Below are 14,480 nucleotides of genomic sequence, written 5' to 3'. Positions count from 1 at the left end.
GAGAATCCCACATGTGTCAGAATAGAACTGTGCTTCATAGACTTCTCAATGGCTGAATTTTGGAAGTAGATTGCCAGGCCTTTCCTCCAAGATGCCTCTGAGTGGACTTGAACCTCCAGCCTTTTGATTATCAGCTGAATGTTTTAACCATTTCTGATGAACTTATTTCTCAAAAATGTGCACCTCTTTGAACATTTTTAGGGATCACTCCATTGGACAAAAGCCACAGCCATAAATCTTTGCGATATGCTTCTTAATGGCCCTATTGTTCAATTAAGAGTATCTGTGAGGGTCACACTTAGTTTCCTTAAGGAGCTGTGTGATAAGATAGTATTCTGAGGCACCACCTTCTACCTGAGGTTTTAACAAAAGGTTTTATAGTAACACCCTTAGTTGTATCTCTAGACCAGTTTGGTAGCAGTTCCCTGGATTTGATCTTCGCTTAGAAGCCATCTTATCATTTTAGCATCTACAATTTGCCATTATTTCTTCAATTTGCCGTTTACAGAGGCTGAGAATTTTCAAACCCATCAAATCCTGACTCCTTGTTAACAGTTCATTCCTCATTTTATCACTTCCATGTTTCCATAAGCAACATTTTGCTTGAAAATCTCCTTAGCTAGATCACACCATTCTACTTTCCACATTAACTGCAAATAATAGGGTTACTAAACTTTCTGCCACTGTGTAACAAGAATCCCTTTTCCTCTAGTTTTTAATAAGTTTTTTTTTCCCACTTTCCTTTAATTTTTCACCAGCACTTAAAAAGTCCAAATTTTCTGGCTAATCCCTTATCTGTGGAGGTATTGGAGAGATCCAAACATCCCAGCTAAGGCTAAAAGAACTAAGTAAAGACATCATCTGCGGCCTACCTCAGAGGACACAGAGTTTGGAGTTTTGTTTCAAGCAAGTTAACAGCCCACGGAAAAACAAAACTCAGTATTCTTCGTAGGAGCAAAACAGTTTCTACAGTGATTATACACCAAATTTAGGATACGATAAAAGTTACTAGATATATGAAGAAACAGGAAAACCTAAGCCATACTCAAGTAAAAAAGCAACTTGAAATAACCTAGATATTGGAATTAGCAAACAAGAATGTTAAAGCAGCTATTATAACTATTCTCAAGAATGCAGAGTAGATGTTACTAATGAATAAGCAGATAGGAAATGTCAGCAAATGAATAAAAACTAGAATTTCTAAAACTGAGAAATATAATACTTGAAATAAAAATTCACTGGATATGTTTAACAGCAAATTGGAGGTGGCAGAAGAATCGGTGAACTTGAAAATAGATCAAGAGAAATGATCTAATCTGAAACAGGAAAACGATTGAAAGAGAATGAACAGTGCTTCAGTGACTTGTGCAATTACATCAAAAGGACTAACACGTGTAATTGCAGTTCCAAAAGGAAAAAGACAGACAAGAAAATCTATTTGAACAATGTCCAGAAATTTCCAAAATTTGGTGAAAGATAATATATTTCCACATCTAAGAATGTCATCAAACTCCAAGCAGGATAAATACAAAGAAAACTACACCTAGGCACATTATTGATGCATGTGAAAGCTGGGCAATGAATAAGGAAGACCAAAGAAGAATTGATGCTTTTGAGTTATGGTGTTAGCAAAGAATGTTGAATATACCGTGGACTGCCAAAAGAACAAACAAATCAGCCTTGAAAGAAGTCCAGACAGAATGCACCTTAGAAGTGAGGACAGTGAGACTTCATCTTACATGCTTTGGACATGTCAGGAGGGACCAGTCCCTGGAGAAGGACATCATGCTTGGTAATGTAGAGAGTCAGCAAAAAAAGAGGAAGGCCCTCAATGAGATGGATTGACACAGTGACTGCAACCATGGGCTCAAGCATAACTTCGATCATGAGGATGGTGCAGGACCTGGCAATATTTCATTCTGTTGTACATAGGGTCACTGTGAGTTGGAACAGACTCAAATGGAACCTAACAGCAACAGGCACACTATTGTAAATCTGCTCAAACCCAAAGATAAAAAGAAAACCTTTAAAGTGGACAAAGAGAAATGATACATTACAGACCTAAACAATGATATAAATGATGGTTGACTTTTGATCAGAAAAGTCAAGGCAAGAAGTCAGTGGAGTGACAGTTATTTTTAAATGCTGGAAAAAAAAAAGTAAAATTCATTTTCAAATTAAAAACTGTGAATGTGTTGCTAGCAAACCTACATTAAAATAAATATTACAAAGGAATTCCTCAGGTTTAAGGTAACTGCTAGATGATAAATAACTTGGATCTTCAGAAAGGAATAGGGAGCACTAGAAATAGAAAATATTTGAGTAAATATAAAAGGTTATCATTTATTCACTTTCAATTTTTTAAACTTTGTTTAAAACATGATTGTTTACAGCCTAAATTATAACATTGTGTCATGAAGTTTATAGAGTATATATATAGATATAACATATATATGCCAACCATAGCATAAGCAATGGGGGAGCAAATAGAGTTATATCTCTGCAATATTCTTTCCTTTCATATGAAAACCAAACCCAATGCTGTGGAGTCAATTCACACTCACAGCGACCCTATAGGGATTAACTTAAGCTATGCTGCAAAGTTAAGGATGTATATTATAATTCCTTGAGCAACCATTAAAATACATTATATGTAATGTAAATGTAAAATATACTAAATAAAAAGATATGTAGCTAAAATGTCAATAAATTAACTAAAACGGAATTCTAAAAAATAAGCAGTTAACCAAAAGAAGTCAGTGAAGGAGGAATAAATAAACTAAAAACAGGTGTTTTTTTTTAAAAAAGACAAACTATAAAAATCATAAAACTAAAACTAACCATAACAATAATTACTTTAAATGCAAATGGACTAAGCACCCAAAAGTCAGAGATTGTTAGAATGGATAAAAAGAAAACATTAACTACATGTTGTCTACAAAAGATGCATTGGTGTCCCTCTCCAGTGCAAATGGCCAAGAAAAGGAAGGAAAAAGCATAAAAATCAGAAAGGAATCAAACTCTTATCTATTTACAGATAAGATGATTGATTACATAGAATATCTTAAGAAATTCACAAAACACCTACTAGAACTAATACTTAAATTTTAGCAAGATTGCAAGACACAATCTCAGTCTACACAAATCAAGTTTATGTCTATATTCTAGCTGCAAAAATTGGAAATTGAAACTTTAAAATTTCCATTTCCAATAGCATAAAAAATACAAATAAAGTTAACAAAAGACGTTCAAAACAGTGGTGAGAAAAGGTAAGTAGAAACCTAAATAATTATAGAGATGTACGATGTTCATAGATTGAATGACTCAGAATTGCTAAAATGTCATTTCTCCCCAAAATGATTTATAGATCAATCCTAATAAGCTTTCTCCCCCCCACCCCCCGGTGAAAATTTCAACCTGAACCTAAGATTTATAGGAAAATGCAAAGAACCTAGAAGAGCATCAAAGAACATTTTTTAACTAATGATAAATTAGACCTCATTGAAATTAACCCACACACTGGAAGAAAATATTCACAAAACATGTATCTGACAAAGGATGGGTATCCAGAACATTTAAAGAACTGCTACCAGTCAATAATAGAAACACAAAGAACTCAATTAAAAATGAACAGATACTTCAGAAAAGAAGACATACAAATGACAAACACATGAATAGGTGTTCAACATCATTAGTTAACAGGGAAATGCAAGTTAAAACCACAATGAGATAACCACTACACACTTTCTGAAATGGCTAAAATTAAACAACTGTCAGAACTAAATGTTAGTAAGGATATGGAGCAACAGAAACTCATACAATGTTGGGAGTGTACAATTGTACAATCGCTTTGGAAAAAGGTCTGCCAATTTCTTATAAAATTAACCACACATCTTTCCTATGGCTTAGCAACTCTACTCCTAGGTATTTATCTGGGAAAATGAAAACATATGTCCACAAAAATACTTGTAAAACAATGTTCATAACATCTATTCATAATACCAAAAATTAAAATTGGAAACCTCACTGGTGTTCATCAACAGGAGAATACATAAAAACAACTGAGTGACAGAATAATACTCAGCATTAAAAAGAAATAACTACTGACAAATGAAACAACATGGGTGATTGTCAAAAATATGTTAATTAATAGAATCTTTACACACAGAGTATGTAACTGAATGATTTCATGTATGTGAAATTCTAGAATAGGCTAGAGTCTGTTTTGAAAACATAAGAACAGTTGTTGGCTCTGGGGGGATGGGAATGGTAATTGCAAAGGAACGTGAGGGAACTTTCTGGGATAATGGTAATGTTTTATGTTTTGATACTGGTTTGCATTATCAGGTGCAAGTAGTTGTGAAATCTTATCAAATAGTACAGTTAATATTTGTGCATTTTAAGTTATGTAAATCTTAATGTGTGTAAATTTTGATTGTAAAATACTGAATTTTGGTCAAAGCTATGCATGCTAAAGTGTTTATGGATAAAGTGTACTAAAGCCTGCAACATAGACAAAGGCACTAAAACAATTAGTTTGATGGCTGGGTAGAATATGAATAGATATGTGATGAGACAAACATAACAAAATATTAATTGAAGAATCTGGATGGTAGACACCTGGATGTTCACCCTTTAATTCTTTCAACTTTACTGGATGATTTAAAAAATTGTGATAAGGGGGCCAAGATGGCTGACTAGGTAGAAGCTACCTCGGATCTCTCTTGCAACAAAGACTCGGAAAAACAAGTGAATCGATCACATACATGACAATCTGCAAACCCTGACCATTAAACACAGATTTAAAGAGTTGACCTGAGTGACAGAGGCTGAGAACAAACAACCACGGGGAAGCAACGACTGCTTTCGGAGCCTGGAGCCAGCGTCCCAGTCAGAAAACCTTGGCGGTAGGCTTTGGACTGGGCGCAGGGGAGCTGAGCACGGCATCCTGAGATGGTGCAAACACAGGATGCAGCCCTAGCCCCCAGAAGTGACCTCGGGGGAAGCCCAGCCAGTGCATGCAGGCAGCGCAGCAACGTGGCTGACAGGAGGAGAAGTCACTGGAAGGCAGCGACTGGTTTTGGAGCCTGGAGTGCGGCGTCCCAGCCGGGGAACCTTGGCGCTGGGCTTTGGACTGAGAGTGGAGGAACTGACCACGGCTTCCGAGACAGCACAAGCACGGGACACGGACCTGACCCTCGGGGGCAATCTTGACCCAGCCAATGCACACAGGCTACACACCCCTCGGGAATCTCAGATAAAACAGTCATCACCAAACAAGATAAGTAACTTTGTCTATATTTCATGGTGCTACTCTCTCCTATTTATCTGATCCCTCCGCTCCCCTTCCCAGGCGGATTCATTAACATTGGGATTTCCTGAGCCAGAGAGTGAAGTGCACTGCGTTTTTTTTTTTTGGTCTTTTCCTAACCCATTTTCCTGGCCTGAGAGAAGCAGCTACAAAAAACCCAGGGACCAAAAATCCTTCCCTAATTGGACTAAAAACACAGAACCAGCTCCAGCCAAACATATGTGATCCACAGTCTTGGGCTTTCATCCCTACAGGGAACAAGGTGGCTATTATAATGCAAAGGCAATTCTGATAGGGATCTGACTGTAACTGTTTTAGTGGATTACTGGAAAGACAAGTTTCCCAGCTCTGATATCTCTGCGTATTCAACAGAGCCCTCACTGACCCACAGCAGGGAACTGAGGGCTGAAGCTCCTCCCAGGCCACCTAGCCTCCTGCCTTAGGGGTCTAAGGAGGGTGACACCTACCAATCTGTAGAGATACTTGCATTGGGGGCCTAAGGTACAGCTGCAGAGCCCACCCGCCAAAGTCCTTTAGGAATAAAGACACACCTACCTCACTGGCACTTGGGGGAAGCCTGTCAGCATCCTGACGCCCTCGGAGTGTGAACCCCTGCTGCTACTAAAATCTGGTGCACACAACTATCACCACTACTTCTCTAGGTGGATAGGTGACAGTCTGCACCACACACTTGATGACCCAAAATCAGATTCTACTCAAGAATAATGAATGGACTCTTAGGCTTATATATCTGGTAACAGCCTAAACCAGCTGGTAATAGGACATAAGTGATTCAAGGGCTACAACAATCAAGACAGTGCAATCTAGTAGCCCATCTATATATATTGAAAGAACAAAACGAAATAAGACTCAGTGAGCAAATATAGAATAAATCACTACAATATCTTAGAGATGGCTCGGAGACAGCAGTCAATATCAAACCACATAAAGAAGCAGACCATGATTGCTTCTACAACTCCCCAAACTAAAGAAGCAAAATCTTTCCCAAATGAAGGTACAATCCTGGAATTGCCAGATGCAGAATATAAAAAACTAATTCACAGAATGCTTCAAGACATTAGGGATGACCTCAGGATTGAAATAAGGCAATCTACAGAAAAAGGCAAGGAACACACTGATAAAGCAGTTGAAGAACTCAAAAAGATTATTCAAGAACATAGTGGAATAATTAATAAGCTGCAAGAATCCATAGAAAGACAGCATTCAGAAATCCAAAAGATTAACAGTAAAATTACAGAATTACACAACCCAATAGGAAGTCAGAGGAGCAGACTCGAGCAATTGGAATGCAGAGTGGGGTATCTGGAGGACAAGGGAATTGACACCCATATAGCTGAAAAAAAATCAGATAAAAGAATTAAAGAAAAATGAAAAAAACCTAAGAATCATGTGGGACTCTATCAAGAAGAATAATTTGCGTGTGATTGGAGTCCCAGAACAGGGAGGGATAACAGAAAATACAGAGAGAATAGTTGAAGATCTGTTGGCAGAAAATTTCCCTGACATCATGAAAGACGAAAGGATATCTATCCAAGATGCTCATCGAACCCCATATAAGATTGATCCAAAAAGAAAATCACCAAGACATATTATCATCAAACTTGCCAAAACCAAAGATTAAGAGAAAATTTTAAAAGCAGCCAGGGAGAAAAGAAAGGTCTCCTACAAAGGAGAATCAATAAGAATAAGTTCAGACTACTCAGCAGAAACCATGCAGGCAAGAAGGCAATGGGATGACATATACAGAGCACTGAAGGAGAAAAACTGCCAGCCAAGGATCATATATCCAGCAAAACTCTCTCTCAAATATGAAGGAAAAATTAAAACATTTACAGATAAACACAAGCTTAGAGAGTTTGCAAAAACCAAACCAAAGCTACAAGAAACACTAAAGGAATTGTTTGGTCAGAAAATCAGTAATATCAGATACCAGCACAACACAAGGTCACAGAACAGAACATCCTGATATCAACTCAAATAGGGAAATTGCAAAAACAAATTAAGATTAATTTTAAAAAGAAAAAAATGCTCAAACCAAGGAATCATTGAAGTCAATATGTAAAAGATCACAATAATCAAAAAGAGGGACTAAATACAGGAGGCATAGAACTGCCATATGGAGAGGGAAACAAGGCGATATAGAACAATACAAGTTAGGTTTTTACTTAGAAAAATAGGGGTAAATATTAAGGTAACCACAAAGAGGTATAACAACTCCATAACTCAAAATAAAAACCAAGAAAAACTTAACGATTCAGCAAACATAAAGTCAACTACTATGAAAATGAGGAACACACAATTTACAAAGAAAAACATCTCAGCACAAAAAAGTGGAAAAATGAAATTGTCAACAACACACACAAAAAGGCATCAAAATGACAGCACTAAACACATACTAATCTATAATTACGCTGAATGTAAATGGACTAAATGTACAAATAAAGAGACAGAGAGTCTCAGACTGGATAAAGAAACACGATCCATCTATATGCTGCCTACAAGAGACACACCTTAGACTTAGAGACACAAACAAACTAAAACTCAAAGGATGGAAAAAAATATATCAAGCAAACAATAAGCAAAAAAGAAGAGGAGTAGCAATAGGAATTTCTGACAAAATAGACTTTAAAGTTAAATCCACCACAAAGGATAAAGAAGGACACTACATAATGATTAAAGGGACAACAGACCAGGAAAATATAACCATATTAAATATTTATGCACCCAATGACAGGGCCGCAAGACACATAAAACAAACGTTAACAGAACTGAAAAGTGAGATAGGCACCTCCACAATTACAGTAGGAGACTTCAACACACCACTTTCAGAGAAGGACAGGACATCCAGTAAGAAGCTCAGTAGAGACACAGAAGACCTAATTACAACAATCAACCAACTTGACCTCATAGACTTATACAGAACACTCCACCCAACTGCTGCAAAGTATACTTTTTTTTCTAGTGCACATGGAACATTCTCTAGAATAGACCACATATTAGGTCATAAAACAAACCTTTGCAGAGTCCAAAACATCGAAATATTACAAAGCATCTTCTCAGACCACAAAGCCATAAAAGTGGAAATCAATAACAGAAAAATTAGGGAAAAGAAATCAAATACTTGGAAACTGAACAATACCCTGCTGAAAAAAGACTGGGTTATAGAATACATTAAGGAGGGAATAAAGAAATTCATAGAACGCAACGAGAATGAAAACACTTCCTATCAAAACCTCTGGGACACAGCAAAAGCAGTGCTCAGAGGTCAATTTATATCGATAAATGCACACATACATAAAGAACTGAAAGAGCCAAAATCAGAGAACTGTCCCTACAACTTGAACAAATAGAAAGTGAGCAACAAAAGAATCCATCAGGCACCAGAAGAAAACAAATAATAAAAATTAGAGCTGAACTAAATGAATTAGAGAACAGGAAAACAATTGAAAGAATTAACAAAGCCAAAAGCTGGTTCTTTGAAAAAATTAACAAAATTGATGAACCATTGGCCAGACTGACTAAAGAAATACAGGAAAGGAAACAAATAACCCAAATAAGAAACGAGATGGGCCACATCACAACAGACCCAACTGAAATTAAAAGAATCATATCAGATTATTACAAAAAATTGTACTCAAACAAATTTGCAAACCTAGAAGAAATGGATGAATTCCTAGAAAAACACTACCTACCTAAACTAACACAATCAGAAGTAGAACAACTAAATAGTCCCATAACAAAAAAAAGAGATTGAAAAGGTAATCAAAAAATTCCCAACAAAAAAAAGCCCTGGCCCAGACGGCTTCACTGCAGAGTTCTACCAAACTTTCAGAGAAGAGTTAACACCACTACTACTAAAGGTATTTCAAAGCATAGAAAATGACGGAATACTACCTAACTCATTCTATGAAGCCACCATATCCCTGATACCAAAACCAGGTAAAGACACCACAAAAAAAGAAAATTACAGACCTATGTCCCTCATGAACATAGATGAAAAAATCCTCAACAAAATTCTAGCCAGGTAAAAAAAAAAAAAAAAAAAATTTTTTTTTTACGCAAGGCTGGTTTAATATGAGAAAAACCGTTAATGTAATCCACCATATAAATAAAACAAAAGACAAAAACCACATGATCTTATCAATTGATGCAGAAAAGGCATTTGACAAAGTCCAACACCCATTTATGATAAAAACTCTCAGCAAAATAGAAATTGAAGGAAAATTCCTCAACATAATAAAGCGCATCTATACAAAGCCAACAGTAAACATCACCCTAAATGGAGAGAGCCTGAAAGCATTTCTCTTGAGAACGGGAAGCAGACAAGGCTGCCCTTTATCACTGCTCTTATTCAACATTGTGCTAGAGGTCCTAGCCAGAGCAATCAGGCTAGACAAAGAAATAAAGGGCATCCTGATTGGCAAGGAAGAAGTAAAATTATCTCTATTTGTGGATGACATGATCTTATACACAGAAAACCCTAAGGAATCCTCCAGAAAACTACTGAAACTAATAGAAGAGTTTGGCAAGTCTCAGGTTATAAGATAAACATACAAAAATCACTTGGATTCCTCTACATCAACAAAAAGAACACCGAAGAGGAAATAACCAAATGAATACCATTCACAGTAGCCCCCAAGAAGATAAAATACTTAGGAATAAATCTTACCGAAGATGTAAAAGACCTATACAAAGAAAACTACAAAGTACTAGTGCAAGAAACTAAAAAGGACCTACATAAGTGGAAAAACATACGTTGCTCATGGATAGGAAGACTTAACATAGTAAAAATGTCTATTCTACCAAAAGCCATCTATACATACAACGCACTTCTGATCCAAATTCCAATGACATTTTTTAATGTGATGGAGAAACAAATCACCAACTTCATATGGAAGAGAAAGAAGCCCCAGATAAGTAAAGCATTACTGAAAAAGAAGAAGAAAGTGGGAGGCCTCACTCTACCTGATTTTAGAACCTATTATACAGCCACAGTAGTCAAAACAGCCTGGTACTGGTACAACAACAGGCACATAGACCAATGGAACAGAATTGAGAACCCAGATATAAATCCATCCACATATGAGCAGCTGATATTTGACAAAGGCCCAGTGTCCGTAAATTATGGAAAAGATAGTCTTTTTAACAAATGGTGCTGACATAACTGGATATCCATCTGCAAAAAAATGAAACAGGACCCATACCTCACACCATGCACAAAAACTAACTCCAAGTGAATCAAAGACCTAAACATAAAGACTAAAACGATAAAGAGCATGGAAGAAAAAATAGGGACAACCTTAGGAGCCCTAATACAAGGCATAAACAGAATACAAAACATTACCAAAAATGATGAAGAGAAACCCGATAACTGGGAGCTCCTAAAAATCAAACACCTATGCTCATCTAAAGACTTCACCAAAAGAGTAAAAAGACCACCTGCAGACTGGGAAAGAATTTTCAGCTATGACATCTCAGACCAGCGCCTGATCTCTAAAATCTACATGATTCTGTCAAAACTCAACCACAAAAAGACAAACAACCCAATCAAGAAGTGGGCAAAGGATATGAACACACACTTCACTAAAGAAGATATTCAGGCAGCTAACAGATACATGAGAAAATGAAAATGCTCTCAATCATTAGCCATTAGAGAAATGCAAATTAAAACTACGATGAGATTCCATCTCACACCAGGAAGGCTGGCATTAATCCAAAAAACACAAAATAATAAATGTTGGAGAGGCTGCGGAGAGATTGAAACTCTTATACACTGCTGGTGGGAATATAAAATGGTACAAGCACTTTGGAAATCTATCTGGCATTATCTTAAACAGTTAGAAATAGAACTAGCATACAACCCAGAAATCCCACTCCTCGGAATATACCCTCAAGAAATAAGAGCCTTCACACAAACTGATATATGCACACCCATGTTTATTGCAGCTCTGTTTACAATAGCAAAAAGCTGGAAGCAACCAAGGTGTCCATCAATGGATGAATGGGTAAATAAATTGTGGTATATTCACACAATGGAATACTACGCATTGATAAAGAACAGTGACAAATCTGTGAAACATTGCATAACATGGAGGAACCTGGAAAGCATTATGCTGAGTGAAATTAGTCAGAGGCAAAAGGACAAATATTGTATAAGACCACTATTATAAGATCTTGAGAAATAGTATAAACTGAGAAGAACACATACTTTTGTAGTTACAAGCCGGGGAGGGAGGGAGGGTGGGAGAGGGTTATTTACTGATTAGTTAGTAGATAAGAACTACTTTAGGTGAAGGGAAGGACAATACTCAATACAGGGAAGGTCAGTTCAACTGGACTGGACCAAAAGGAAAGAAGTTTCTGGGATAAACTGAATGCTTCAAAGGTCAGCGGAGCAAGGGTGGGGGTTTGGGGACTATGGCTTAAGAGGACTTCTAAGTCAATTGGCAAAATAATTCTATTATGAAAACATTCTGCATCCCACTTTGAAATGTGGCATCTGGGGTCTTAAATGCTAACAAGCGGCCAACTAAGATGCATCAATTGGTCTCAACCCACCTGGAGCAAAGGAGAATGAAGAATGCCAAGGTCACACAATAACTATGAGCCCAAGAGACAGAAAGAGCCACATGAACCAGAGACTTACATCATCCTGAGACCAGAAGAACTAGATGGTGCCCGGCCACAACCAATGACTGCCCTGACAGGGAGCACAACAGAGAACCCCTGAGGGAGCAGGAGAACAGTGGGATGCAGACCCCAAATTCTCATAAAAAGACCATACTTAATGGTCTGACTGAGACTAGAGGAATCCCAGTGGTCATGGTCCCCAAACCTCCTTTTGGCCCAGGACAGGAACCATTCCCGAAGACAACTCATCAGACATGGAAGGGACTGGACAATGGGTTGGAGAGAGATGCTGATGAAGAATGAGCTACTTGTATCAGGTGGATACTTGAGACTGTGTTGGCATCTCCTGTCTGGAGGGGAGATAGGAGGGTAGAGAGGGTTAGAAACTGGCAAAATTGTCACGAAAGGAGAGACTGGAAGGGCTGACTCATTAGGGGGAGAGTAAGTGGGAGTATGGAGTAAGGTGTATATAAGCTTATATGTGACAGACTAACTCGATTTGTAAACTTTCACTTAAAGCACAATAAAAATTATTAAAAAAATTGTGATAAATTTTTGGGGAAAATTAAAATACCAATATTCCTACTAATAAAACTACTGAGTGAAGTTCACGATTTCTTTGTAGAAAAAAAAATTATTTTCAGTTTTTTCTAACCCTAGAATATATCTAATTCATTATGTTCCTTCAGAGTGATGTGTTCAAGATACTTGAAATTTTCTTTTACTCTGTGTAGTTGTATTACTAATTTGATATACAGTTAGATTAATTTGTTTCTGGATATTTGCTATTTTAGGGCTTCTTCCTGTTTTTACTTAATTTTATTTTTCACTTATGTACAACATTTACATGTCTCAAAAGTCCACTATACATAAAAAAATATGTATACACAGAAAAATCTTACTTTCTTCTCTAGCCTATCTATCCCATTCCCACCCCACAGTAGGTAACAATTTTTATTGCCTTTGAGTTTATCATTCCAGTATTTCTGCAAAAATAAGCAAATAATTAAATATCTTATTTCCCTTTTTACAAAAAAACATTGAATGTTGTTGTTAGGTGTCATTGAATCAATTCTGACTCATAGCAACCATGTGTACAACAGAATGAAACTGCCTGGTCGTGCACCATCCTCACAATTGTTATGTTTGAACCCGTTCTTGCAGTTACAGTGTCAGTCTATCTCGTTGAGGGTCTTCCTCTTTTTCAATGACCCTCTACCAAGCATGATGTCCTTCTCCAGGGACTGTTCCCTCCGGATAACATGTCCAAAGTATGTAAGACAAAGTCTCACCATCCTTGCTTCTAAGGAGCATTCTGGCTGTACTTCTTCCAAGACAGACTCGTTCCTTCTTCTGGCAGTACATGGTATGTATAGTCAATATTTTTCACAACATGATAAGTCAAAGGCATCAATTCTTCTTTGGTCTTCCTTATTCATCGTCCAGCTTTCGCATGCATGTGAGGCGGTTGAAAATATTACGGCTTGGGCCTGGTGCACCTTAGTCCTCAAAGTGACATTTTTCTTTTTGAACACTTCAAAGAGGTCCTTTATAGCAGATTTACCGGATGCAACACGTCGTTTGATTTCCTAACTGCTGCTTCCATGGGCAGTTGATTGTGGATCCAGGTAAAATGAAATCCTTGACAATGTCAGAGTTTTCTCCGTTTATCATGATGTTCCTAAATGGTCCAGGGGTGGCTAGAACTCAGAAACCCACAGTTTCACTGACTTGAGGAATCCTTTGAAAAAGCTCTGCGTATCAGGAACAAAATGGCCATCTCCTCTCCCTGTCCTTTTTCTAGAAATAAAGGATTTCCAAGATTGCAGATCAGGGGGAAGAATAATTTAGACCCTAGGACTGCTTTACAGCTCCAAGTGTTTTTTCTTTTTTTTCTGTGTATATCACCTTCCTTCTCTTTGAAAAACTTCTTTTAATGTTTCTTGCAAGGCAGGTCTACTGGTCCAAATTCTCTCAGTCTTTGTCTGAGAAATCTTTATTTCTCCTTCAGTTTTGAAGGATAATTTCATTGGATACAGAATTCTAGGTTGGTGAGTTTTTCTTTCAACACTTTGAATATTTCACTCCACTCTATTCTTGCTTGCATGGCTTCTAATAAATAGTCCAGTGCAATTCTTGTCCTTGTTCCTCTATAGGTAGGTTAGGTACTTTTTTGTTTTTCTTCCTTTTATGTCTTCTTTCAAGGTTTTCTCTTTGCCTTTGGTTTTCTTTAGCTTGAATATGATATGCCTAGGTGTAGATTTTTTGTTCTTTTTCCTGCCTGGTGTTCTCTGAGCTTCCTGGATTGGTGTCTGCCATTAATTTTGGGAAATTCTTGGCCATTATTACTTCAAATATTTCTTCTGCTCCTTTCTCTTGTTCCTTCTTATGCATATATTATATCTTCTGTAATTGTCCTAGAATTCTTGGACATTGTTTTTTTTTTTCCCATTCTTTTTACATTTTAGTTTTCAAAGTTTTTATTGACGTATCTTCAAACTCACTGATAATCTTTCCT

Source organism: Elephas maximus, chromosome 11 (assembly GCF_024166365.1).
Source record: "Elephas maximus indicus isolate mEleMax1 chromosome 11, mEleMax1 primary haplotype, whole genome shotgun sequence".
Lineage (NCBI taxonomy): Eukaryota > Metazoa > Chordata > Mammalia > Proboscidea > Elephantidae > Elephas > Elephas maximus.
Note: the sequence above shows the minus strand (reverse complement) of the source record.